The following is a 24,334-nucleotide window of genomic DNA, read 5'->3' as shown; positions in this document are numbered from 1 at the left end:
ACACTGTGGAAATTGCTGCAAACAAGTGATATGGAAGTACCATATGAGCAGAAGAGAGGAATACCTAAGACTATTTAAGGAAGTAGCAATGGAATCTAATGAAAACAATCATATCAAAGTAATATTAGTAAGTAACACGAAGTGCCATGATAGACATTTTAGGTACCATACAATTCCTTCAAATACAATTATTCTCACCACTTTCAGATAAAGGAACTGAGGCTCAGAGAAAAGTCACCAGCCTACATGGCTGGTAATTAGCATATCCAGGATAACACCTAGCTCTGTAGGAGAGAAAAGGGTCAGGAGTCAAAACCACATAGGGTGGCTGAGTTGCCCTGGGGTGGAAAACAAAACGAGGGGCAGGATGGTTTATGTCTCAAAGGGACAAGGGTGGGACTGCCTGGAATCAGTCCCATACAGACAGTCTTTAATAACAGATTTCTTCTGGGGAATAGCTGAATTTGTGGTTTTGCTTCAGCAAGATGTGAAAAAGAGGCTATGGAAACTCCTGTGATTCCAGACATGCTGATGGAAGAGGGCCCACCAGGAAATCCTCCCAGAAGAACAGGTCGGATTAATTATCTTTGTGGCCCTAGTCCTCCTCCAATGGCTGGTGGATGAGAAGGTCAATGTCTACTCTGAGCAGGAGACAACTGGACATGTACATTCATAGCAGAAGGAAACCATCAAGAAGCAGAGGGCTGACCATGCTGGACAAGTCATTGAATGTGTGCACCTGAACATGGATTGCTCTGTGTCTACACAGACAAATGAGGTCATTCTGGGAATTGCCTCCCCAGGGATCTGGCATGACTAACACGCAGTTCTACAAATGCACATGTTCGTCTCATTATCTTTTTTGAGTAGTTTATGAAAGTATTAATATCATTTTAATAAGTAAAATATTTTTAGGTTACAAAACTTGACTTCTTATTTTGTATGATTAAAAACTGCAAATTTGAAGAAAAGTAAGAAGTGTGTATCCAGTGAAACAAACAAACAAGCAAACAAAGCCAGATAAGGTGGAGGAGTGCTGAAGTGGCAGGAGAGATTCTTCCCTCCAGTAGAGAGCAAGTTAGTTGATTTGACATGCCAGGTCTTATCAAGTTTTCCTTCTCATCTGTTGCTTACATAGTTGTAGCCACACACTGAAGAAAAAGTTCTCACTTAGACTGAGCGGACACACAGGGTGGCCTCTGCCAGCGGAACAGAAGCAGCGGCAAACTGTATGGTCTTTATTTCATGTTCACCAGGTATAAACATCAAAGCATGGGAGGAAAACACAAGGAGCCTCCAGACATAGACCAAACACACATCTGATGTTTACGTGAAAACATGCAGGGAAGATGTACAGTTTTAAGGACTGCTAGGCAATTACAGTGGGTCTCCCCTTAACTGGCTCCTGGGAGATCACGGGGCCCTGTTCTCATAGTGCTATCGTGTTCGACAGCCTCAAGACCAGAATATTGCTGATTTTCCAGCCATTACCCCAATCGTTTTCCTAGCGCTTGCAATACATTCTCTAGAAATAATTCCACATACAGTAGTGTCTTTAACTTGTTTATATGAATATTACTGAGTGTAGGCTGCAAGAAAATGTAGACTCTGCCAGGTTAAAGTCATTGGAATTTTAGGCAACTTAGTAAAAAAAATCCCCTCTTCCCATGCAGATTTGAAATAAATTGGAGCTACAGAAGAGGTCAAGAGATGGATGTGAAATCATCTTTTTAAAAAATATTTATTCATTTTGAGAGAGAGAGAGAGAGAGTGATCACCAGCATGAGCAGGGGAGAGGCCCAGAGAGAATCCCAAGCAGCCTCTGCACTGTCAGCAAGGAGCCCAACCTCATGAACAGTGAGATCATGGCTTGAGCTGAGACCTGAGCTGAAATCAAGAGTCAGATGCTTAAGTGACTGAACCACCCAGGTACCCCTAGAAGTGAATTTATCTTAGTGTTAAAGGCTTGGTTGGAAGCCAGTGAACCAAATGGCCTGAAAGAAACTTGCCTATCTTGTCGCAGGCAGGTATAAAACACAGCAGACCTCACTGCAGAGGCCCAGCTTTCCCCACTGGGCATGCCTCACCTGAGTACACACAGGCTCTCAAAGGAGAGGGAAGGGGAAGGGCCAAGACAATGCCAGTCATTCCTGCTCCCAGTTGTACCAGTCCTTAGATACTCATCCTCCTCTGGGAATGAGGACCAAGAAGAAAAAAGCAAGGCATGTTGCCCAAATGGACTCTCCACATGGAAACACATAAAAAGGGCAAAAGATTTTTACCCCCAGAGAAAGTTGCTTGCTATTAGTTATGGTTTTTCTTATGCAAGGCTATCCAATTGGAAATAAAAGTACAGTAAAAGGAGATTAAACTAAAAGTTAGAAAATGTGACTTCCAGTAAAAACTATGTCACCAATTGGTTTTGTGGCCTTGAAAAAAAACCGCCTGGGGTATTTCGTCATCTCCTCATTAGAGCTTTGGACTAGATCATTTCCTTTCCACTCTAAAATTCTAAAATCCAGTATCTAGGAGACTGCTCTCTTCAACTCTACTGCTCTATGTGTGGAATGAAAAACGTGGACAATCATTCAATGTTTAACTTTCTCTTAAAGCTTTTACTGGCATTTTCTGAGGCCTGTGGTTTGGATTCAAGGCCAAAATGGAACTTAAAGAAGATTTCTAGCTATAAAGTATAGTAGGACACTGCAACAAAGTCACTAAATTCTGAAGCTACCCAGGATCTCCGTGGACTTTGAATCACCAAGAGATTTGTTGTGAAGTTTCAGGATAGAACTTCCTAAATGCACACACTTTGGTTTGGTTTTGTTCTTTCAAAAACCTTGCCAAAATATGGTTAGCTTTCTTTACATGGTTATTACTTAGACTCAAGTTCTGCTTTATTTTGTATATGCCTGGACTCCAGAATTAAACTCAAAAGGTAGCTTCAAAAATATTCTATACTTCTTGACATATGGTGGATAAAATGGGAAAAACTATTCAAGTGTGTAAATAAATCATGGGACTTTAGGACTATAGTGTATTAGTGAACATATATTGAAATGATTCTGGAAGACCAGATCCCTTGTAGAGAGGTAGCGTAAACACCGCTTTACACATGTGCTGAAATAGCAAAGTGGTAAATTTGTTGGTTATGATACATACATAAAATACCGTTAGTTACTTTATTGTATAGTCAGGGATTTTTCAGTATGTGTTTAGCCCAATTCTCCAATTCTTGGCCTTTCCCAAAATAATGCAAATCTCTGAAATAATGAATAGAAATTGAAGTGAAAGAGAATGACATTATTCAATTAGAATGAATACATTTAAGGACCAAGAAAATGGGAAAAAATAAAGGCAGTGAGGGTATAAAGCTTATGGAGTTTTCTAAGCACAATCAGGTAAGAACTGCTGAATATTCACAAATTTCTCCCTGCTCTTTCCCGTTATTTAAAAAAAAAAAAAAAAACAACTCCAAATTTCAGTACCTCTAATGAAATTGAATTTAAAATTTAAATTTGGGAAGGTGGAAGTGACCTCTAGCCCAAAGCTCTCCTCTTAGAGATGAGGAGACAGATTCTCAGAGTGGTTCATTAAATTGCCAAGGCCATAGAGACCATAAACAGTGGAGCCAAGAGGAGTTTCAGGTTTCTAATTCATTGTTCTTTTTGATAGTTGGTGCTACTTCCCTGTCTTTAATGAATTAACAGAAGAAAGGCCTCCACCTCTCCTTGAACGTGCTGTGGTGTCATAAATTCAATTCTGGTCTCCCAATTAATCATGTCGGAAAGGCCTCCCCGCCCCCTCACCTCTTTTGAAATTCAAAAAAAGAGTAATCCAGTGAAGAGAGACCTTTTACTTTGCTTCTTTGTGCTTTCTCACCTTTTGACCTTTCCTCTGACTTCCTGGTATTGCTTGGGCTGGCTGCACAGTGTTTTTCTACCTGGGGAAAGATCATTCTCCCCATCCTGCTGATGCTCAAACAAAACCATGCTATGCTTTCCTTGTCTTCCTCCTTTTATGATTCTTGCCTTTTCTTCCTCCTTTGCTTTCTCCTTCTTAATTAGGTTCAAGGCAAGGTGGATGTCTGCTTCCAGTCCATTGTCCTGGAAATGAAATCTATGGCAAGGCCATCAGAGTTCTTTTTAAAACACAGACCTAGCTGTAGACACTGAATGCATTGAGAAATAACCCCCAAAGTTTTGTGTTTCTCATTAACTTTTAAAACCTTTGCTGACTACACATGCTCATTACATCGAGTTGTAAATGATGTTTGAAGAGAATGATTCCAGCCCACTCAGTGCACAAAGAGAATACAAACAAGCATTTGCAATTGCTTTTTCAAGGTGATACATGCTATAATATTGAGCTGAGTTACTGCTATAAAGTCTGAGGTCCCAGAAGTCTCAAACCACTGGAAAACAAATATGAAATGAAAATATATAATTTGTTTCATGTTAACTCTCTCACCTCCCACTGACTTATTAAATACAGGTGAAAGCTTTCTTCTCTAAGAAAAAGTGCCACATGAGGAACTCTGACTTCATGTTCCCTCTTCCAAATAGCTTTGCTTTCTTCTCTGACTTGTTATTAATAACTCTGACAATGCTGGAAGCTGTAGCTATAAAGTGACAAATGCTGGCTGTTGAATAAACAGGACAGATGTCACCAAGAGCCACTTGTTTTCCTAAGAACATGGAATTTGTTTTATGTTGCCATTTGTAATAAATATTATTATAGTTTTATCTTTTATCTGAACATTGCAGTGGTCCTTGGGTGACTGCAAAGGTGACAGTCTTGATGGTCATAGTTATGTCTATCCTTACAGTCCTCTGAGCAGCGAATCTGTCCTATCAAAAGGCCCTTAATCCGTGACCAGAAACTCCACTGAAGATCGTCTTTTGAAAACCTATTTCCATCATGAGGCAAGTGTTTTAATGATGGGAAAATGGGTCCAAGTGTCATATGCAGCCTTTATGCTTAACTTGATACAATGGTATGAGCAACGTAGATACTACCCTAAAAATATTAACTCTATAGCATTAAGTACAAAATTATAAGGAAACAAATAGCTCCAGGGAAAACACTTTAATATTGAATACCTGGAAATAATAGGCCTTCACACACATGCTTTTGTTGAGTAAATGATTCTTTTTTGGAATAGTAATCCCACCCAAATTCTTGAACAGATCTCTATAGGCTATCAGACTGAGAAAGAAAAAAGAACCTAAGAGCAACAAAAACAGTGATGTCTAGCCAGGCCTCCCCTAGTGTGAATTCTGGAAGCCAAGTTTGCTCCGTAGAGACTTTCCTTGCTGCCTCACATGTCGCTGTCTCTCCTGGAGTCACTGCCAAGCTCTTCTAGGTTTTCCTTGATCAACAGAATGGGATGAGATGGTGGTATCCGAGTGTGCTATGCCTCACTTGGACTTTTCTTCCATTACTAAGATCACTGTCATTTCTTTGCTGCCATGGCCACTGTGCAGCTGTCTGCCATTTTCACAGTCATAGCTCTGGCTCATGTGCCCTATGTAGAGTGCTCAACACAGGACTGCTGCTCAATGTCCCTGGGACATTGGGACAAACACCCTTTTATTGATACCTCTTCTTCCAAGAACCAGCTCTGAACCCTCCAGGTTTCAGGGTGTTCCTGCTTTTCTCCTAACCTCTATTTTCCTAAGATTAAGCAGCACCTGGGAAATGTATCCGATTGAAAAATGCGCTGTGTTCCCCCATGACCAGACAATTGAGGTCTTTATTCTGTGAACTTCTTTTTCTTTCTTTCTTTCTTTCTTTCTTTCTTTCTTTCTTTCTTTCTTTCTTTCTTTCTTTCTTTCTTTCTTTCTTTCTTTCTTTTTTAGAGCTGGAGATAGAAGCTGAGGTGTATTAATTCTTTTTAAATTTTTTAATTTGTTTATGTATTTATTTATGAGAGAGTGAGAGAGAGAGAGCACAAGCAGTGGAGAGACAGAGAAAGAGGGAAGGGAGACACAGAATCCGAAGCAGGCTCCAGGCTCTGAGCTGTCATCACAGAGGCCAACATGGGGCTTGAACCCATGAACTGTGAGATTACGACCTGAGCCCTAGTCAGATGCTCAACTGACTGAGCCAGCCAGGCGCCCCTGTATTAATTCTTGATTTCTCCTCATGCAAAAACAAACTGATGTTCTATCTGCTTATGTTATCCCCTCTCCTTTGAGGTTAAATTGCTAGATATTGTCAAAATTCTTCCGATAAAACTTGCAGAAGATTTGACCCTTTGTTTTTGGGAGTCTCTTTGAGCTTTGAAATTATATTGGATTTTTGCCCATGGATTTTAGATAATTAACTCCTGAACAAATCATTAGTGGGAAGTACAAAGTGTAGTACACTGAAATCTGAATGCCTGCTTTAAAACCATTGTCTTGTCATCTACTATTAGCTGTGTGACTTTGACAAGTACTTCGTATATTAGCTGTGGGGATTAAATAATATATGGAAAGTACTGATAAAAATGTTCAAAACAATATCCAGTTAGAGGACATTATGGGAGAGAAAACCCCATTTATAATAGTAAAAAAGATTAAATACCTAGAAATAAACTCAACAAGAAATGTACATACAAGTACAATTTTAAAATTCTTCTGAAAAACCAAAAATCAGACTTGAACAAAGGAAAAGACAATTTGTTCTTGAATATCAAGATCAAGACTCAATGTCCTAAAGCAGACCATTCTCCCTAATTTATAAATTATGCAAAATCACAATAAAAATGCCAACAACCTTTATTTAGAGTTAGAGAAGTTTATATTAAAATCCATAATGAAAACAAACATGTAAGAATAACCAAGATAAAACTAAAAATAAAAAAAACTCCAGTGGAGACGCGCCTGCGTGGGTCAGTGAATTAAGCATCCAACTCATGATTTTGGCTCAGGTTATAATCTCAGGGTTTGTGGGTTTAAACCCTGCATGGAGCTCTGTGCTGACAGTGTGAGGACTGCTTGGGATTGGGATTGTCTCTCCCTCTCTCTCTGCCCCTACCCTGTTTGTGCTCTCTCTCTAGGTCTCTCAAAATAAATAAATAAACTTGGGGAAAAAAGCCTACAACAGAGAGACTAACCCTATCATTCAAATATCCTATAAAGAAAGCCTCTGTAACTGCAACAGTTTGGCATTGTCACATGAATAGATGGACACATCAGTGAAATAGAATGGAAAGCTCAGAAATATACCTAAGTAGATATGCAAATTTTATATATTGTAAATGTAGCTTCTTGAATCACGGGGACAAAAATGGACTTTTTAATAATCCGCATTGGACTGTAACCACTGGGTAGCCATTTGGAAAAAACACACCACAAAACTGTAACTATACCTCACACCTTTCACAAGACTCAATTCCAAATGAATTAGAGAGCTAAATGTAAGAAAATGAGGCAGATATTAAAAGAAAACATGGGTGAATTCTTCTTTAATGTCAGGGTAAAAAAAAAGACTTTGTGACTAAAACTCAGAAACAGTAAAAGACTGATAAATTTAACTACATAAAAATAAAAACTTGTACCATGACAAATACATCATAAATGAAGTCAAGAAAGAACTGATAATCAGGGGGAAACCATTTACAGCATGTACCATAGACCCAAGGTTAATATCCCCAATACATTTTAAAAAAACACCTCTTAAAACTGAGCAAAAGACTAAAAACCTATAATCAGAGGGGCGCCTGGGTGGCTCAGTCAGTTAAGTGCCAGACTTCAGCTCATGTCATGATCATGGTCTCACAGTTTGTGGGTTCAAGCCCTATGTCAGGCTCTGTGCTCACAGCTCAGAGCCTGGAGCCTGCTTCGGTTTCCGTGTCTCCCTATCTCTCTCTCTGCCCTTCCCCTGCTCATATTCTGTCTGTCTGTCTCTCTCTCTCAAAAATAAACATTAAAAAAAATTAAAAACCTATAATCAAAAAACTCACAAATACTTATTTTTTAAATGGTCTTTAAACACATGAAAAGATACCCTCAGTGTAATACAAATCAACACAACACTTAGGTACCACTTACCATTTATAAAACTAGCAAAAATTGAAAACAACTCGGTTTATTAGCAAGACTTTAGGAAAATTGGCACACTCATAAATTGCTGCAGAGAATGCAAACTGGTGCAAGTCATCTGCAGAAAAATTTGTCAATAAGAAATCTACACATGCCCTTATTTTTTAAAGTATAATTAATATACAATGTTATATCAGTTTCAGGTGCACAACATATTAGTTCAACAACTCTACACTTTACTCAATGCTCCCCATAAGTAAACCTGTGCATGCACATTTTGACTTAACAATCCCATTTCTAAGAAATTTTTCTAAGATACATTTTAAATGTAATGAAAATACCTATGCATAAGGTGATTCATTGCAGCATTGTTTATAATTCCAAAATATTGTAAGGAATCTAAAAATCCAGACACTGAAGAGTGGCTGAATACATTATGGTACATCCAAAGAATGGAGTACAACACATTTGTAAAAAGGAATGAAAAATATCTCTATGAAATTGTAAGGAGTGTTTTCTACCATATTCTGCCCAGTAAAAATATAAGTTTCTAAAGCAGTATTTATAACAGGCAGAGTAAGTTTTGAATGAATGAATGAATGAATGAATGAATGAATGAAAGAGAAAGAAAGACAGACAAGCAAAAAAAGCTATATGAAGTATACAAGGATCTGTTCATTTGTGCAGCATGAAATATATGAAATATAAGAATACACTAAAAACTAATGAGATTGGTTTCCTAGAGGGTATGGATAGGAATGTGGTGAAAAGATCGGAGAAGAGATAGGGAGGATGGTCACTTCTCCATGGATTCCTTGTCAACAGTTTTGAGTTTTAGATGTCATAGTTTCACATGCTCAAAAATAAAATAAAATTAACCTCAATGTTGGTGGACTCTAAAATCAACTACAAACAGTAAAAAATGAACTAACTGTATCACAAGTAAGATAACCACATGGAAGCAGGTGAGGAAGAATGAATCTAAGTAGTTCTTAGATTTGAACTAATCTAAGTCAAAATACTATTTTGACTGTATAAATTAAGGCTAAGGACAAGAATTTTATACAAATATCGTACTCTAGGTAGTGAAGTGTTTTTCATGGCAGATGGGTTAGCAGATTTGAAACTAATTCATGTGTATTCTAGAACTGAGAAAATAAGTGAATATATTCTAGATAATGACAGCCAGATTTGCTACCTCTTGAGGAAAAGGAATTACAAGTGGAGAGGTGGGCAAACCTAAGATGGATATTGTGGTGGTGGAAGAGTCAGAACTCAGGATTTTCAATGTTTATACATATAAAGAAACACAAAAATAGGTGAAGATGTGAACATATAAATACATGTATTTCCTAGCTCTATTCTCTGCAAAGGCCGAGAAGCAATGACATTGCAGTAGCCATAAGTACACCTCACTTCCACATCTTGGTCTCAGACACGATTGTCCAATACAACCAATCAGTACCCCTTAGAGAAATGGCTGGGTCTAAGACTGGGGGCAGGGAAAGTACAAGTTGAATCCAGAATGCCATGTGGTTTCAGAAATTAAAGAAACAGCTAAAAATTAACATGAGCAGGATGAAAAGACACAGAAGCCAAGGTGAAGAAGTCCCCATGACCAAATCTAGAATAATATAACCAAAAAATAATTAGAATACTGGATTATAAGTTCATGGGATGAAAAAATTGCTGTAAGTTCATACTGAAGTCAATGAATGAATGAATGAAAAGGGAAAGTTCTTATAGTAGAATTCCAACTTAAAAATGAAGAAGGGGCACCTGAGTGACTCAGTTGGTTAAATGTCTGACTCTAAATTTTGGCTCAGATCATGATTTCATGGTTGTGATATCAAGCCACATGTTGAGCTCTGCACTGAGGATGGAGCCTGCTTATGATTCACTCCTTCTCTTTCCCTGTACCCCTCCCCCACCTCTAAAATAATAATAATAATAATAATAATAATAATAATAATAATAATAATAAAACTGAGAAAGAAATGATGGAAATAAAACATTATCTTTTGGATAATACCATAGAGGAGAGACCTGGTAGACACTATCTTAACCAAGTAGTCAAACTTGACATCACTGGTAATAGAACATATCAAAATTATGTGCCTCTGGATTCATAAGAAGAGAACATGACTACTGTAGTATTCTTGTCATATATACACAACCTGAATATAATCATTAAGAAATATTAGAAAACTCAGATTGAGGGACATTTTACAAATAACTGGCAGGTATTCTTCAAAAGTATCAAGGTATCAAATAAGGAAGACAGAAGAACAATCAGAGATTGAAAGAGATTAAGGAAAAATAACAATTAAACACAATGTGTGATCCTTCATTGACTTCTAGATCAGAAAAATGACATGAGATAATTATTGATATTTGCATAAGATGAGTATATTATTTGAGGATTCTGTGATGTTAATTTACTATCTTTAATAATTGTACTATGAGGATTCAATGTATTAACATTTGAAGAAATTCAAGAAAGGGTATAAGGGAACTCCCTTTGTAGTACTTGGGCAGTTTTATGGTAAGTCTGAAATTATTTCACAATGAGAAAGTTTAAAACAAAGTCTTAAAAGTATTGGAAAGGGAAAAAGTGCTCAAAGATTAACAAGTATTACTTATTATGAGTTTAGCAGTCTTTCTAATGTATGAAAGCTTAATTCCAAGTTGAAAGGCTTCACAAAGATTTTCCTTTAATTAAGCTCTTTTCAAAGGGAGCATTTTGAATCACCTATGAACTGTCTGCAGCACAATCACCTATTTTCCAAATGCATATCAGAGCCATTCCAGACCACTTGACTTACAATATGATTCTCTGCAACTTAACAAACTCAACACCCAAAAAGCAAATAGTCCAGTGAAGACATGGGCAGAAAACATGAATAGACATTTCTCCAAAGAAGACATCCAGATGGCTAACAGACACATGAAAAGATGCTCAACATCACTCATCATCAGGGAAATACAAACCAAAACCACAGTGAGATATCACCTTACACCTGTCAGAATGGCTAACATTAACAACTCAGGCAACAACAGATGCTGGCGAGGATGCAGAGAAAGAGGATCTCTTTTGCATTGTTGGTGGCAATGCAAGCTGGTGCAGCCACTCTGGAAAACAGTATGGAGGTTCCTCAAAAAGTTAAAAACAGAACTACTCTATGACCCAGCAATTGCACTACTAGGTATTTACTCCAAGGGATACAGGTATGCTGTTTCATAGGGACATATGCACCCCAATGTTTATAGCAGCACTACCAACAATAGCCAAAGTATGGAAAGAGGTCAATATCCATTGACTGATGAATGTATAAAGACGATTTAATATATATATGTATGTATGTGTGTGTGTATATATATATATATATATATATATATATACACACACACATTCAGTGATCAAAAAGAATGAAATTTTGCCATGTGCAACAATGTGGATGGAACTAGAGTGTATTATGCTAAGTGAAATAAATCAGAGAAAGACAAATATCATATGATTTCATTCATATGTGGAATTTAAGAAAACATGAACATAATAGAATAAAAGCAAAAATAATATAAAAACAAAGAGGGGGACAAACCATAAGAGACTCTTAAATAGAAGGAACTGAGGGTTGCGGGTGGGGTGTTGGGGTAGGTAGATGGGCTAAATGGTCAATGGGCATAAAGGGGGGATGAGCTAAATTGATGAGCACTGGGTATTATATGTATGTGATCAATTACTAAAATATATTCCTGAAATGATTATTACACTGTATATTGGCTAACTTGGATTTAAATTTTAAACAAAGAAAAAAAATGAAAAACAAAAAATGTGGTTCTTTGCACAGTAAGAACTTATTGATTTTTATGGCTGAGAAAAAATACTTTTACTTGTCCTTACCTTTAAGCAACAGGTTAGTTGGATATAAAAATTTAATATTTCCCTCTCAAATATGATTCAGTGTTGTTGGAGAGGAGTCTGAGGTCAGTCTAAATTTTTTTTAAATGATCTTTTTTCTCTCCAAAAGTGTATAGGACTTAGTCTTGGTGTTCTTAAATTTCACTAGTGTTTTCATGTTATGGGTTTTTCAGTAACTATTTTGTTCTTTACTCTGTCCTTTTATCTGAGAGTTTATATCATTCTGGGTATAAATCTGGAAGATTACATTTTTTCCCAAATATTTCCTCTGTCTTGTTTACTTTTATATCCTGTTCTGAGGAGGCCCTTTTTATATGGGTCTTAACATGTCTCCTTCCTTTATTCTTTCCTGAGGACTTTGGGAATGTTCCTTGACCATTATATTCTAGATCAAAAATTTATTTTTTAGCTTTCTAAATTCTGCTATTCAACCCATCTACTGAATTACTTCAACAATTATTTTTGTTTAATTTTTTTTGTTAGAGAAAGAGAGAGTACATGTGTGTGAGTGGGGGAGAGGGGCAGAGGGAAAGAAAGAGAGAACCTCAAGCAGTCTCCATGTTCAGTACTGAGCCTGACATGGGGCTTGATCCTACGAACCATGAGATCATGGCATGAGCTGAAATCAAGAGTCAGACATTTAACCAACTAAGCCATCCAGGCACCCCAACAATTATGTGTTTTTAATACTGAGTATCTTCAATTGGGTTCCAAAATCTTTATGCCCCTTAGGAAACTATTATGTCTATATGTTATATTCTTTTCATATCATTACCTCTACTAACTCTGTATCAGCTATTCTATTTGTTATCTGTCTTTCATAGTACTTTAAGTACTCAGAAGTCATGCTGATTTTCTCTGTAAGTTCATCTTTCATTGCTTTGGCATTATTAACTGTTCTGTCTGGTAGTATTGAAACCTTTGGTTCTCAAAGTGGTGTCTAAAGACAGGACCAGCAGCACTGGCATCATCTAGGAGCATATTAGAAAGACAGTATTTCAGGGAATTCCCAAGTTATTAAATCAGAATCTGCATAATAATAAGACCAGCCACGTGATTTATTTGCACTCTAAAGTTTGGAGAACACTGATGTATACCTTAGCTCGGGTTCCTTCAAGTGACCTGGGAGGGGTGCCTCTTTTACAGTCTGCATTTAATTATCCCTTTTTCTCTCTCTCCTGCAACAGATTTCCCTTGTCCTCAGGTACCACCAAACTTGTCTTTCTCAGGCATTGTTTCTATTCAGGGACAAATACTGTCTGATATAAATTGCTAGCCCAGTAAGTAAGAGAGAGAGAGAAGAAAGAATGCTGGGTACTAACCAGATTGCTTGTCCCCACCCTATAGAGACTCCTACTCTGCTCTGATTTTAGTGGCCAATGCCAGTGGCTGCTTTCCTGTTCCTCAAAGGAACAGCAGTGTGGAGAAGAAAGGTAAAACTAGAAGGCTCACTCATTGCCCTTCTGGGGGACGCTTCTCTCTACACTAGGACTAAAACATCCTCTTTCTTCCTATGTACTTTTAGTTTTGTGTAAATTGGCTAAATAGCCTTCTGACATCCATCAAACACCTGATCAACCTGGGGCCAGATTGTGCTAGAGAAAGGGAGCCAGCAATGAAGGCAAATTCAACTACTTTTCTAGAAGCTGACTCAGGTAATTCTGAGGTACACTAAAATTTGAAAACTACCACTCTAGTCTTTTTCCCCCCTCTTTTTATTATACATGGAGAACTTTGCATTTATGTCATTAGGAGACTTTTTCAAAGTATGGTGATATTTCAGTTAATCTTGAGGTTAAACTTATTTGCATTTGGGCTGAACTGATAGACTCATTCAGGGGGGTTATGTCAATCTAGAAAAGTTGTTTCTTATAAGGGTCTAGGATATGTATCTGTAGATTCTATGGCTGAAGTAATTATTTTAGAAAAGATCAATGAAGGCATTTACTAGGATTGAGGGAAGAGTTGATTTTATGTATATTCTAAACCAGTTTACCTCTGTAGCTAAAAGGTATTGTGCAAATACTTACAAGGTTTTTAATTTTGCATATCCTGATTTTTTTTTTCAAACTAGCTCAAGGTAGGAAATTCTCTAGGAATGAGCTAAGGCTACAAAACACTAAGTCCCCATGAACACACAGAGCGCCACCTGATAACAAAAAATGGGGAATAAAACTCTTAGCCCACTGGTTTGTCATCAATGATGGTTTTTTTTGTCTTTCCTTCCTTTTTCCCTCCCTCCCTCCTTTCTTTCTCTTTCCTTTACTTCCCCACTTTTGAGGTTCTGCTAACTAATTTTGATATATTTTGCCAAAAAATACAGAAAATGTTGGTTAACTGCAGGGTCAATGCTGTGCACGCAACTACAAAGAAGGCACATTTTCAATTTCCACTTGCCCAGATTGAATTTCATCTAAGCCTTGTGCTTCCATAACGAAATTCTCTTTTGTCTTCCACGAAATAGCTAACCACAGTAAGACATCTCACGTTCCAAAATAGTATCCACTTCAATCTTTCCTCAGTGACTTGGATGAGATCTAACTCCATCCTTCTCAAAATTCTCCTAAGACTTGGATGACTTCCTGGTCTACCTGCCTCCTTTAAGTCCCTGGTCCCCTTCTTTTCTTATAGATTTTTCTCATTAATGAACATTCACCTTCTCCTTATTACAAACTCTAGGTAAAATCATTGTCTTAAGTAGTGTGGTGCATTTTTGGTCCTTTACACCCATTACAATACTGCTTTAAAACTGTGTATTTTTCACCAGGGTGGCTAAAATGAACAGATCAGGAGACTATAGATGCTGGAGAGGATGTGGAGAAATGGGAACCCTCTTGCACTGTTGGTGGGAATGCAAACTGGTGCAGCCGCTCTGGAAAATAGTATGGAGGATCCTCAAAAAATTAAAAATAGATCTACCCTATGACCCAGCAATAGCACTGCTAGGAATTTATCCAAGGGATACAGGAGTACTGATGCATAGGGCCACTTGTACCCCAATGTTTACAGCAGCACCCTCAATAGCCAAATTATGGAAAGAGTCTAAATGTCATCAACTGATGAATGGATAAAGAAATTGTGGTGTATATACACAATGGAATACTACTTAGCAATGAGAAAGAATGAAATATGGCCTTTTGTAGCAACATGGATGGAACTGGAGAGTGTTATGCTAAGTGAAATAAGTCATACAGAGAAAGACAGATACCATATGGTTTCACCTTATGTGGATCCTGAGAAACTTAACAGAAGACCATGAGGGAGGGGAAGGGAAAAAAAAAAAAGGTTAGAGAGGGAGGGAGCCAAAGCATAAGAGACTGTTAAAAACTGAGAACAAACTGAGGGTTGATGGGGGGTGGGAGGGAGGGGAGGGTAGGTGATGGGTATTGATGAGGGCACCTGTTGGGATGAGCACTGGGTGTTGTATGGAAACCAATTTGACAATAAATTTCATATTTAAAAAAAAAACTGTATTTTTTAGCATATATTTTCCATCCATAAGGAGTTCTCTATGTGGGATGAGTTCAGCGAGTAGCTATATACACAAATAGTTCAAAGTTTTAATTCACTGACATATTTGACTCTTTCTCTACCAATGTGCTTTTTATTAACAATGAGAAGTATTTTTTTTGGTAACATCACCAATACTGATGTTCATTCTCCATTACATAATTCACTCTGACATCATATAAAGGTTAGAGGACTTAGCAACAGGAAAAGATTCATTTTTCCTGATTGGCTTTCACTCATCAGCTAATGGGATGCTATAACCAATTGTGTTTTCATTTATGCTTTGACTGACCAGGAGCTCAGAGATAAATGTAATGATAAATTTTAGCTACTATATTTGCCTAGGACTTTTTAAAATTAATTTTTATATGCATGTAGTCAACACACAGTGTTACATTAGTTTCAGGTGTACAATATAGTGATTCCACAATTCTATATGTTATGCTATGGTCACCACAAGTGTAGCTATATCTGTCACCACACTACACTATTACAATACTGTTGACTATAATCCTTGTACTGTGACTTTTATTCCTGTGACTTACTCATTCCATAACTGGAAGGCTGTAACAATGAGAAGTATTTTAATGTTCAATTTCTAGTATTCTTTTTTGCTGGTTAGAAATTTAATTTCCTTCAGGCTAAGAGAAATTCTCTGACATGTAGGCCATATATTGCACAAAATTTAAACTTCTGGTGAATAATTTCCTCTAAACCAAAATGAAAATATTTTGTTTTCTTGCAGCCTTTTTTTTTTAAGGAACAGTGATCTTCAATTACTCATAGGTTTTAACTAAAGTTGCATCTGTCTTATGTCAAGTCCAGCCTTTTTGTCAAAAACTAACATTTTTCTAACACCAGTGGAAACACAACCCTTCCTGTTTGAAGAATTAGAGCTCTATAAAGGCTGCCATGTAAAACCAACTAAACAGCCTAATCAGTTCAAGCTCTGGTGTCTGACTAGAATGTGCTTGTAGTGTCAGGCTCTCTTTTTACTTTGAGTGTTGTTCCCTGTCATCACCTCCTACACAGTCTCTGCCCTTCTAGTCTTATCTCTCATAAGAGGTTAAGAAAAATTGGAAGGAGTTGCTGATCAGCCAGCAGGAACTGTCAAAGCATCAGTCATTCTGGCCTTCCTCCCAAGAAACAAAACAAATTATTCTCCCAGCCAGCCTCCTCACTGCCCTCTGGGCTCAGGTCTAAAACTGTTTGAACTCTCCCATATGGCTCTCAACATGTGATTGTGTCATTCCATCAGGAAGCCACTCAAAGGGCATTTTCTCAGTTTGATTTATATTTTCCTTTTATCTTTAATATGCTCCCAGGAACACAAAGTCTTTCTTTGTGCTGCTTTGTCTTCCTTGCTTGCCTAGTTTCCTTTTTTTTTTATGTTCCATAGTCCATTCATTTATTACATTTAAGGGCAAGAAACACACTAAACATTTTTGCTTGTTCTAGATTTGATATTTTCATATCAAGCATTCTATTTTAATTTGCATTTGTGTAGTGTCTGTGTGTGTGTGTGTGTGTGTGTGTGTAAAGAAATCTCATAAAATTTAAAGACTCTCCATTAAACAATCACATCTTTGGACATTAAAAAAGAAGGAACATGGGGCACCTGGGTGGCTCAGTCGGGTGAGTGTCTGACTTCGGCTTAGGTCATGATCTCAGGATTCATGGGTTCGAGCCCCACATTGAGCTCTGTGCTGACAGCTCAGAGCCTGGAGCCTGCTTCCGATTCTGTGTCTCCCAATCTCTGGCCCTCCCCCGCTCACGCTCTGTCTCACTCTCTCTCTCTAAAAAATAAATAAACATTAAAAAATTAAAAAAAAAATAAGGAACATTTCCCTACAAATATCTTAAGCAAGAGGTCATATTTCAATATTTGAAAACATCAGGGAGCAATGGCATGTGAAACCATGGTTATGTTTTGTCTCATCTATTCTAATAGTGGTATATCTTATCTTAAAATACAGAATGCCATAAAACAGTTGCTGCTGTTAAAGAATTTTGAATCCCACCGTGTTGGCAAATGAACAGGACTTGAAGACAGACCTTAGAGAATGTAGACCTCAGAATTTTATTCTCAAAATGCCTAGGGATAGATTTCAGCAGTCTTAGAAAATGAAGAAATTTTTATAATTCACAATAAAAAACTATGTGGAGAGCTAAAAAAGAATAAGACTTAATCAGAGGAGAAAATTGATTTGTATTCATTCTATGTTTCTGGTTTTCCATATCATGTTCATTTTATTCTACCAATATTCCAACAATTAATGGATTCAGTTTAGGATTGAGTAACTCTTCCACTTGGTATTTGGATTTCCTAAGAAAGATCCCTTACGACCTGTGGGAGACAATTTATTTTCAAAGGAGGGAAGGCTCTCTTACTTCTCACCAGTTATTAATCCCAACTCAGAATATCTCCAACTTTTCTTAATCTAACAAATGTACTTCACAGTAATTAATTCTGCTTAGTTTCACATGGACTCATAGCTCCCATGGGTTAGGTTTCATCTTTGTAAATGATGCTGAAATCCAGAAGGCAATAAAACACATTTGGTCCAGGGAACAGTGTGGGGAGAGATTCACTGAAAACATGTGGAGCATGTCCTGGTCTGTAATGCTACTATGTATCATCTACACACACATGCATATATAATAGTATTCAATTGTTACCACCCTTGTCTTATTCAATAGGAGACTCCCAATTGAAATATAAGGTAAAAGTCCTTTTACTTTCTTTCAAAGGTACTGAAAGCTTTAAAAGGCACAGAAGTGATGAACATCAGTCTATTAATATCATTAATTATACAAATCAAGTGCTTTAATCCTCTTCAAATTCCTAAGTAAAGCCAATTATTTTACTTGCTACATGTTTCTCATCCTTAGTCAGATTCACTTAACTGCTAGTTAAATTTAAATGCACTACTGAGTATGCCTTGACTCCATGTACTTTAGATTGGTTTACTAGTTCACTCCTGGGTAGTTGAATAGTTACTATGCTCCCACCACATTATGATTTGAGGAAATAAAAGTGGAAAAAGTAAATGCAGTTCCTACTTTCATAAACATTATATTTTAATCTGAAATAGCCAGTTAAATCTTGATAAACTAACAGGAATATCTTTTGATTTTCCTCAAAGAAGTCAAATTAAAAAAAAAAAAGTATTTTAAAAGTAATACCTATTGGGGCCCCTGGCTGGCTCTGTCAGGGAAGCATGCAGCTTGATCTTGGGATGGTGAGTTGAGCCTCACGTTGGGTATAGAGATGATAAATAAACAAACTTAAAAAATACCTACTGTGTGCTGGGTAGAAGAGATTTAGGTATCAGTATGTCAGGGAGACAATCTTGTCTTTCACAATCCTTAATGTCTTCATTGATTGTTTAATTGCTTTTTAGTTGAGGGTTTGTTCAGAGTATCGGCACATAAAGCAAAAATAGAAGAAGCCATAATACCTTGAATTTTCCTTAGGAAGGTGCCATATTAGAGATCAACATACCATTGCTGCGTAAATCCAACAGACACAATGCCACTGCCCTCCAGTCCTAGAATTGCAACAGACTGCTGTTTGAGGTTGAAACCAGATGAATTGTTAGGGTCTGTCATACACCCCGTCCTCCAAAAGTATATGGTTAAAAGTTAGTATCCTACTCAGTTTTGATGATGCTTCTGTGGTGACAGAATTGTATGAACTGAGACCCTTTGTGGAAAGAATGGATTTACGTTTGCCAAATCATTCATTCCAGGGCATGAGGTCAATGAGCAGAACATTGAATAGAAACACCTACACTACTGAAGTTCTCAGTCTCTCTTCACTCTATGCTCATCCAAACTATACAGATAATCTCAGAAAAGGTTAAATTAGACTCAAATAATTCTGTCTCAGCTATCTACAGTTCTTGGGTACTGAATCATTATGGATACTACCAGATCAGTTTGCAAGTAAATATTTCTACAATGTTCCCTGTGCTTCCCCTAACCACTTGATCAGAGCATACTGAACATAATTTAACCTTTTCTTAGTCAACATAAATTGTGAGTCGATAACTATGCTTGGTTATAACACAGTCATCTTCTAAGTACAAGATGCAAAATAGATTCGGCAAAATGGCCGTATATAAATTGTTTTGCCCTCTTTAATTATTAGTACTTATTTCCAGTTGATCTCAATGTGCCTATCTACTTGTCTGTACTATCCAGTCTCTTCCCTTTATAGTCTTCTGGGAAACCAGAGAGCCAAATTCGACGAGATTTGTATAAAATAAGATTAAGTACACTTAAGCAAAGTCCTGATAAGTTTTTGTTACTGAAATGCCTTAAGATATAAACATGGTGAGCTCCCATTTAGGAACTCTGAATATGTCCACCATAACACTGTCAGGCGAAAGTGCTATATAACGAAAGTGTAACTGTAAATGACTGACTCAATTGAAATATCTATACCAGTTTTAAGTGGAGACCAGCCCACCGCGAATAAAACAGCTACAGCAAAGGGATCCATGTTTTGATTCTCAGATGTACACAAGCTTCTCTACATTTATGAACATTTACTCAGAGAATAAGTGTAATTGGAATGCAAGGACTGACTTACCCCTCTTTGGCCTTTACTCAATGTGGTTTCAATGTAACTTGTAGCTACATAGCTGCATTAATTAAAACCATTGGTTTCAGGAAAAGGGGAACATTTATGCATTTATTTATTCAATAAAGTATTTATTTCATCTTAGGTATTTAGTACTGTTTTAGTTGAAAATATTAAGATGGCAAGATAATGTGTATACTTTCAAGGGACCAGCACAAGGCAGAAAAGCCAGGGTAAATCCCTTTTCAAGAAGACATCATAAGTCTGCACCTGAAGGCATCCCTTCTGTTCTTTTGTTTTTGATGTAATGATTTATATATTACTCCATATGATCTACACACATAAATACCAATACCCACTGCCATCCCTGCCCTGGAGCATGCCAGGGCTGGGGACACTGCTTTTATTTTTAAAAATATATAATAAAGAAAACATTCTCATTTCTGTGTTTCTATGTTTTCTCTATTATATTTGTGTCTTATGGCCTAGAAATTGGACAGAAATAAATAACCAGAGGAAGGACAGAAGTTATGGTGTATTTTTTTAATTTTTTTTAATGTTTATTTATTTTTGAGAGAGAGAGAGAGAGAGAGAGAGAGAGAGAGAGAGCGAGCGAGCTTGAGTCGGGAGGGGCAGAGAGAGCCAGAAACACAGAATTGGAAGCAGACTCCAGGCTCAGAGCCGGACACACAGAGCCCAGTGAGGGATTTGAACTCATGAACCATGAGACCATAACCTGAGCCAAAGTCAGATGTTCTACTGACTGAGCCACCGGGGTGTCCCAGAAGAAGTTATGGTCTTGATGGACTTCTGGTCCAGAAGCAAGTAGAGGTCACCGGGAGTTTGGCCCCCTGTACAGTAAAAGACTAAAAGTGTTCCATGTGAAGGGAGATGGGACCTGTGTCAATGGAAAGGTAAGTTAACCCTGCACAAGAAAGGAGTATGAAACAAATCTGTTGGAGAGATTGACCTGGATCTATAGCTTAAACAGCATTTCAGCTTAGAGAGGTAGGAGGATGCAGACATAACTTGTAGATGTAAACTAAGCCAGTATGGGAGTATGGGAGGCATACTAGTATGAGAGACATACTAGTATGGGAGGCATACTAGTATGAGAGGCATACTAGTATGGGAGGCTAGTATGGGAGGCATACTAGCCATGGTATCTAACATATTGCGTGGAGAGAAACCCCATGTATCATTATATCACTGAGCAGAGTTTATGGTCCTCAGGGCTCTGGGTGGAGTCAACCACAGGGTTCAGTAGGGTGAGAAAGAAGATTTCCCATCCACATGAGGTTGCAACCCAAAAGTTCAAAGAAAAATACTCTATCAGTATCAAAATAAAGATTTGATTCTAATGACATTAGTTAACATGGGAATCTGAAAAAACATATTAAAATAAGTATGTTGAAAAATATCAAGGAGATTAATAAAAAAATGAAAGAAAAATAAAGGAATAATAATATGTTGAGAATATCGAGGAGATAAATAAAAGAATAAGAAATTATGGACAAGGCTCATTTGGCATAGTCTAAGAGCAAATTAGTCAAGTGGTTGAGGACTTCACCAGAATCCACCTAGTTTACTAGTTTGCTAGTCAGATAAAGAGATGAGAGGAAGAGGCATGGAAGATAAAGTGAGACTTGTAAAACTTCCAGAAAGGAATAGAGAAAGTGATGGAGAATCCATACTTGCAGCTATAATAGTTGAATGGTTTCCACAATTTAAAATAGATACAGGTCCGCAAGTTGAAAGTACCCTTCAAATGCCAAGAAAAATAACCTTAAGTTCTCACCAAGACTCATAATAACAAAGCTGTAAAATATGAAGAATAAACAAAACACTACTAGAGAGACAGAGAGAAAAATAAGTCAAATACACTCCAGCTAACTGTTTATCAGCAACAATAGCTGCCAGAACATAATGGAACAACAGCTTGAAAATGCTAGGGAAAAATAACTGTCAGCATAAAATTTTCTATCAGCCAAATGACTACACAAGAATGTGAGCAAATTAGGGTATTTCTGACATAAGAAGACAAAGAACTTACCACGCACAGACCCTCACGGAAAGAACCAGCCAAGCATTCATTCGACAAGAAGGAAAAAAACAAAAACAAAACAAAACAAAAAATATAAGAAAAGTGTCAGATGTAAGAAAAAAGAATAGGCTAAAACCACACTGAGAGACAACCTATTTGTTTTTCAAAGGAAATTGATTGAACTTTCTAACAGAGTAGCCCCTAGTTACTCTATTTTGGCTTAAGTTAAAATTAAATAAAATAAAAAATCGTGTGCATCTAGCCACATTTTAAGTCCTCAATAGCCCTGTGTGGCTAATGGTTACTATATTAGATAATGGGGGTACAGAACATTTCCATCATTTCAGAAAGTTCTATTAGATAGTACTAGTGATAATTTAGGGAACTCTGGAAAGCTATGCAATTTACATTCTTAAAGTACCAGAAAGAGAATAAATGGGTAATATACCTACTGACTTGAAGTCTATCAGCTTAGGTGTGTGGGTATTTTATATATATACATATATCACATTGTTTAATGAACAGTTTAATCAGTCTATCATTTTTCCAGTTCTTTATTTTGTGTGCCCATCAGTAGATGGAGTAAACCAGCTATTTTCATACAGAAATCACCACACTGGGTACGGTTTTGCTAATCTTAGCAAATCTGCTTCAGTTAAAAAATTTTTAAGGGCACACCTTAGAAACAATCAACTTGTAAAGTCATCTTTTTGCTTGTTCATGTTAAAAGAAGTCATATGTGTTTGAACTACATACAATCAAACAGAGACAGAGAAAGTGAGAGAGACTGTGTGCGCACATGAGCGGGGGAGGAGCAGACAGAGAAGGAGAGAATCTTAAGCAGGCTCCAAGCCTAACACAGAGTCCTCAGCAGGTTCAATCACACCACCATGAGATCATAACCTGAACTGAAATCAAGAGTTGGACACTTAACTGTTTAACTGACTGAGCCACCCCGGAGTTCCTATGCTTCATTTTTCAATAGGAAAAGTTGCACAAAACTGAAGTAGTCTCTGTATCTCAAAAATGAATAAGTAAACAAATAAAAAAGTAAAACAAATACACAAATGCGGAAATAAAATATATCCGGGTGCAATTGTATATGATGTGTGGAGTTGAAAGTACACTTTTAAATTTTTACTTAAAACTTTGGGTTTTCAAGTTTTAAAACTCAAAAACTACAAATGGGTATGCAGTGAAAGATTTTCCACCTTTCTTCCCTTCATCCACAAAGTCTCACCTCTTTACCTCCTCCCAAAGCAGGTAACCACTCTTGATGCTTCTTTATCCTTTCAGGGATGTTTCAAATAATGAAGTAAATACACGATATGAATATCTTATCTCTTGCTTAAATGGCAGCATGCTGTACACAGAGTCCTACGAATCTTTTTTTTTAAGTTAATATATACTAGATATCCTTATGTATTGTATATAGAGGCTCTCTCCTCATTCTTGTACACCGGAGTATTTCCAATGTATGGATGTAATATAATTTAACAGGTTGAACAATATGAAATCGCTGCTAATTGTTTTAACAACAGTTTCGTGTATTTTATCATATATTCAATGCCCTAGTGAAAGACATTTTATGTTTCATGAATTAAGTTTTACCAGAACTCAGCCGTATCCATTCATCACGTGTCATCTATGCAGTTTTGTGCAGCAGAGCAGTTATGACACAGAGCACATGTCCTGGACAGTCCAATTTACTCCCTGGATAAAAACTGAAATCCTTATTGTAAATAACTTAATTATTTTCTATTTGAAGAACCTGAAGACCCCACATAAAATTGGCCTATGTTACCATAAAGTTAATTTTCTGTTAATGGAGATCATTCTTAACAGCTCTAGCTTCACTTTTTATATACTCCCGTAAAAACTTGGAATTAAAATAAAAAAATAATTTAGAAAAAGAGTCATTGATGTCAATGAACACTTGTCAATGTTTTGACTTTGGGTATAGTCTTCTTAAGTAACTAGTAATTGAAGAACACAGGTTTTCAGTAGATTTCTGTCTTCCGGTTCTCATATGTTCAGCAATATTATGATTTCTCCCCTGATACATAGTAAATACAAAAAATATTTCCTGCATACTAATTTTTCTGCATCTACTTTGCATAAAACGAAAATTCTGCATTTAGTTTTTTATTTAACATATACTTTCTCTTTCATAGTTCATTGTTAACAGTTTATTGGAAAAACTTTTAAGTTTTACTCTCAATAACAAATGGTTTGAGATT

General features: G+C 36.9%; 1 pseudogene; it reads left to right on the top strand.

Annotated features, from left to right (window-relative positions):
• Window positions 1-266: 266 nt before the first annotated feature.
• LOC109492923 lies at window positions 267-624 on the top strand (annotated as a pseudogene).
• Window positions 625-24,334: the final 23,710 nt, after the last annotated feature.

The sequence above is a fragment of the Felis catus genome, chromosome A1 (genome assembly GCF_018350175.1).
Source record: "Felis catus isolate Fca126 chromosome A1, F.catus_Fca126_mat1.0, whole genome shotgun sequence".
Lineage (NCBI taxonomy): Eukaryota > Metazoa > Chordata > Mammalia > Carnivora > Felidae > Felis > Felis catus.
Note: the sequence above shows the minus strand (reverse complement) of the source record. Positions and strands in the feature narration are given on the sequence as shown.